This window comes from Gossypium hirsutum, chromosome D08 (assembly GCF_007990345.1).
Source record: "Gossypium hirsutum isolate 1008001.06 chromosome D08, Gossypium_hirsutum_v2.1, whole genome shotgun sequence".
NCBI classification, from domain to species: domain Eukaryota; kingdom Viridiplantae; phylum Streptophyta; class Magnoliopsida; order Malvales; family Malvaceae; genus Gossypium; species Gossypium hirsutum.
Window position 1 is genome coordinate 19,872,734 of NC_053444.1, and position 6,000 is coordinate 19,878,733.

Genomic DNA, 6,000 nt, shown 5'->3' on the forward strand with positions numbered 1-6,000 from the left:
GAAGATGTGTTGGTAATAGTTGATAAATTTATTTTTTGGTAGATTTTATTATTCTGGAATGTGAATCTGATAAAGAGGTACCAATAATTCTTGGAAGAACTTTTCTAGTCACAGGTAGAACATTACTTGATGTACAAAAAAGGTGAATTAATAATTAGAGTTAATGACCAGTAGATAACCTTTAATGTTTTTTATGCCTTGAAGTGTGTAGGTACAAATGAAGATTATCACGTCATTGGGATTATTAACACATTAGTGAAGGAAGATATGGCAGAATTTTGTTGTAACAATTCAGATGATGAAGTAGACTCAGTTGAGTTGAATTAAGAGGAACTGATTGAAGAACCTAGTGAAGTGATGGAGGCTAAGCAAACTTGAATATAGAGCAAAGAGAAGTTTTGAATCTTTAAATTTATTAGAGAGTTCTTTTAAACCTCATTGACCTTCTATAGAGGACCCTCCTACTTTGGAGTTGAAGTCTTTGCCGTTACATTTAAAGCATGCCTACTTTGGAGATAACAGCACGTTGTAATTAGTTATCTCTGAAGAATTAACATATGATCAAGAGGCTTAATTGTTAGAAGTTTTGAAGAGATCTAAGAAGGCGATGGGGTGGACAATCGCAGATATCAATGGAATCAGCCCGTCAATCCACATTCATAAGCTTTTACTAGAGGATTGCCATGGAAATTTTATTGAGCAACAGAGAAGACTGAACCCCATTATTAAAGAAAACATTAAAAAGAAGATTATCAAATGGCTTGATTCTGGAATAATCTATCATATTTCTAATAGTTCATGGGTGAGCCTTGTTCAATGTGTACCCAATAAAGGGGGAGCAATGATAATAATGAACTCATTACACGAGATGGAGAGTTTGCATGGACTATCGAAAGCTCAACAAAGAAACCAGGAAGAACTATTTTCCTTTGCCATTCATCAATCAAATGTTAAATAGACTAGCGAGAAAAGCCTTTTATTGCTTTTTGGACAGTTATTCGGGGTATAACCAAATTTCCATAGCTCCTACAGACAAAGAAAAGACTATATTCACATGTACTTATGGAACCTTTGCTTTCAAAACGAATGTCGTTTAGATTGAGCAATGCCCCTGCAACATTTCAACGTTGCATGATGGCAATATTTTCGGACATGGTAGAGAAAGTTTTGGAAGTTTTTATGGATGACTTCTTGGTGTTCGGTGATACTTTTGAAGGCTGTTTAAAAAAAATCAGAGCTAGTTCTTTGTCAGTGTGAAGAGACTAGCCTTGTTCTGAATTGTGAAAAATGTCATTTCATGGTTTGTGAAGGCACTATTCTAGGACATAAAATTTCACTGCAAGGGATTGTCGTAAAGAAAGCGAAGATTGAGGTTATTGAGAAATTTCCACCACCCATTACAGTTAAAGGAATTCAATATTTCCTTGACCATGTAGGATTTTATTGACTGTTTATTAAGGATTTTTTGAAGATATCCAAACCCTTGTGTGCATTGTTAGAACATAATAGAGCTTTTAAGTTTGATGAGCCTTGTGTGCAAGAATTTGAGGAATTTAAAAAGCAACTAGTAACATCACCGATTTTTATAGCACTGAACTGGACATTACCTTTTGGACTTATATACAATGCTAGTGATTGCGCTATAGGAGCAGTGCTTAGGCAAATAAAGGATAAAGTGTTTCATGCCATCTACTATGCAAGCTGGACACTGACAGATACGCAATTGAACTACACCACTACTGAGAAGGAACTATTTGCTGTGGTATTTGCATTTGACAAATTCAGATCCTATTTAGTTGGCACCAAAGTTACAGTTTATACGGATCACTTTGTGATTAAGTATTTGGTGACCAAGAAAGGCGCCAAGCCAAGACTAATTCGATGGATATTACTGCTACATGAATTTAATCTAGAAGTTCGAGATATGAAAGGCACAGAGAATCAAGTGGCTAATCACTTGTCGAGACTTTAAGTAGGAAATGAATATGGCAATATTCAACTCATTAAAGAGGATTTTCTAGATAAGCAACTGCTAGTTGCCACGACTTTATCTTTGTATGTCGATATCGTCAATTTCTTTATAAGTGGATTGCTACCACCTGGGCTCAATAATCATAGACGAAGAAAATTTCTCCATGATGCCAAGTACTATTATTGGGATGAGTCGTTTTTATTCAAACATTGTGCAGATCAAGTAATTCAAAGGTGTGTTCCGGATGACGAGATTCAGAGTATTTTACACTGCTATCATTCAACAGCATATGGAGGACATTTTAGGGGAAAGTGACTACTACAAAATTTCTCCAATCTGGCTTTTATTGGCCAAGCATGTTTAAAGATTCTCATGAATTTTGCCAAGCTTGTGATCGTTGTCAACGAACTTGGAGCTTATCAAAGAGGTATGAAATGCCATTGCAAAATATTCTAGAATTTGAATTGTTTGATGTATGGGATATCGACTTTATGGATCCATTTCCACCATCTTGGGGAAATATACATATTTGTGGCTATAGATTATTTCTCCAAGTGGGTTAAAGTTGTCGCTCTCCATATGAATGATGCCAAATCGGTACTAAAGTTCCTGCATAAGAATATTTTCACCAGGTTTGGTACTTCTCGTGCTTTGATTAGTGATGAAGGTTCTCGTTTTGACTGAGGATTTGTAATGAAAGTTTGGCAATAACTGACTACTAGATTTGAATAAGATAGAGGGATTCAGAGCTTAAGCTTATGAGAATTCCAAACTATACAAAGAAAAGACAAAGCGGTGGCATGATAAGAAAATTTTGCCACGACAATTTGAACCTAGACAACAAGTGTTGTTGTTCAATTCCAGGTTGAAATTGGTTCCTAACAAATTGAAGGCTCGTTAGACTGACCCATTCGAGATAGTGCATTTTTACCCTCATGGAGTTGTAGAACTGGAAGATGGCAAGACCGGCTTTAATTTCAAAGTCAATGGCCAACATTCAAAGCATTATTGGGGAGCTCCCACACTTCGTGGTAAACATTCCATTGTTCTTCGAACTGCGTAGTGTTTTCTTTTGCCTGGTTTTATTTAATTAATTTGCTTTTGATTTCTTTCTTTAGTTTAATTAATTTTTATTTCTTTCTTTTGTTGCAGATATATTTTGGCCCAATCTTTTTAATTGTCAACCCACTTAGCATACTTGCAAAGTTTTAGCTTAATTTTTATATATTTTTCTTTTCTTACCTAATTTTTACTTTATCGTGTCAAGCCATAATTTCAGGCTAATCTTATCCCCCACGTCACTACTATATTCCCTTTCATTTTTACCCTAGTCATTCATTTTCTTTCTCTAAGTTATTTTTATTTTTTTCTTTTTCAACATTTTCAGTTTTTCCTCCATAACTGTAAAGGTCTTAACTTTTTTCTTTTTACAGTTACTATTTCATCTCAAATGGCTCAACATATGCCATCTCCATCAACCTCTATGCCTCCAAGATCATTTTTCAGCAAAGCCACTTAAGAAAAGTACAACAAGAACACATCAAAGCGACCCTTTTGTATGGAAAAAGGCTTTCTTTTTCAAGACACAGCCTTTACGGGATACACTGAAGCAATTTCTTCTATGGTAGAGAAACATGGATGGCAACTCTTTTTCCTTCATCCTAATGACATTCTCATGAAATTTGTAAAGGAATTTTATGCCCATTTAACCTCTCCAGATAATACTTTCATCTATGTACGCGGTGCTTCAATGTTATTCGATGAATACTCCATCGACACATAATATGGTTTACCTGAAGACCTTGATGAACATTCTTAAATTTTCAAGAGAATAACAGAAGGACTCAATCAAGTTCTTCAGGATTTATGCGTGGAAAGAACTAAATGGACAATTTCTTGGAATGACTGCTACACCATTGTATAACATACTGATTTTGGGCCTAGTCAGAACAATAGTTTCGGGACCACAAATTCGATGAGGAAAAATTTATTTTCACTATATTTTTATGCCCTAAAATTTGACGGAATGATTTTGTGAAAATTTCATTCAAAAATTTCGACGTTTGAACCCTAATTTAGTCAAAAGGACTAAATTGTAAAAAGTGCAAAAGTTGAGTTCTACATGTTAGAGGTGTCCAATTGTTATGAAATTTTAAATTGGAGATCTTTATATGGTAATTAGACCATTGGTTAAGTTATGAACAAAAATGGACATGAGATAAGTGAATTAGGAAATTTTTAATTTAGGGGCATTTTGGTAATTTGGTAATTAAAATGAATTAAAAGGGAAAAAGATGGAAAATTGTGCTCATCATCTTCATTTGGCCGAAATTAGCAAGGGAGAAGTCGTATTTAGGGTTTTCAAGCTTCCAAGCTCCATAGTAAGTGATTCTAAGCCCCGTTTTTAATGTTCTTGATGTTTTTGAAGCCCAGTAACTTGATTTAGCTTATTCTAGCAATAATTTAACCTAAGGTTCATATTTGTAAAAATACCCATCGTTGAAATGTGTTTATTTTGATGTTTTATGGTAGAATATGAAGCTTGAAATTATGTTAAACAACTTTTGCTAAGTGATTTTAAGTGAAAACGAGTAAAATGACATAACCGGTAAAAATACCTAATGTTCATAAGTAAGTGTTAGAATGGGAATTTGATGTTACCATAGAAGGGAAAAATGTTCAGCATGTTATAAAACATAAGACTATGGGATGAAGTTTAATTTCCGAGCTTTAAGGAAAAAGTGTAAATATGTAAAAGTTTAGGGGTAAAATTGTAATATTGCTTAAGTTAGAGTCGAGGGTTGTTTTGATAAATCTGAGTATTTAATAAACTAAATTTTCTATTATAGATCAAGAAGAACAAAATCTGGGGTTAGACCGAGGAAAGAAAAAGGTTGAAGACTAAGTTGATAGATTTGGCCATATTTTGTTCTAAGGTAAGTTTACGGTAAATAAATGCAATATTTTAATAATTATTATTAATGTTGTTATTTTCTAGCAATTATATATTTATTTCATGAATTTATTTAATGTTGAATCAAATATGAAATGACAGAGAATCAGTGTTAAAAAGTCCCATTGAAACATAAGGAATGTATCAGATACAAATGTCATGACATTTGGGTAAAGAGGTCCAATGCAAGACCATGTCTGGGAAATGGCATTGGCACTGAGATGAGAGGTCCCCCGTAAGACCATGTATGGGACATGGCATGGGCACTAATATGAGAACTCCCATGTAAGACCATATATGGGATATGGCATTGGCAGTACAGAAAACATCCCATGTAAGACCATGTCTGGGACATGGCATTGGCACCGAGATGAGAGGTCCCCCGTAAGACCATGTCTGGGACATGGCATGGGCACCGATATGAGAACTCCCATGTAAGACCATATCTGGGATATGGAATTGGTAGTACAGAAAACATCCCATGTAAGACCATGACTGGGACATGGCTTTGGCATGTTATTATCAGAAAGAGACCCAAGTATTATTATTCCAATGTGGCTCGACGGGCTAGTAAACACATTATGTTCCATGAAACTTCAGGTAAAAGCATAAATAATAAATTAAGATGAGTTATAAGAGTTAAGAACATATTATGTTATGAATTGAGAACCAAAATTTTAGCAAGAGAAGAGTAAGTTATAATCATGAGTTATCTAAGTAAACAAGTAAGTGAACGAGTACGAGATTAAGTAAAGAGAAAATTAGAGATCATGACACTTGAGTATATTTATTTGTGTTAAATGTTGTTATTTATTTTCTTGTAAACTTACTAAGATTTATGCTTACTTCTTTTATTTTCCTTCTTTTATAGTATTGCAAAGCTAATTCGGGGACCTTAAAGACGTCGAAGAGTGCTCACACTATCAACAACAACAACTCGGTATTTTATGATGATCAATGTTTGAGCTATGGCATGTATAGGGACTTAGTCATTTTGAATATATATCCTTATGATAGTGCTAAAGGATGATGTGTAAATATGTGATAATGTTTAGCTATTAAAATGGCTAAGTAA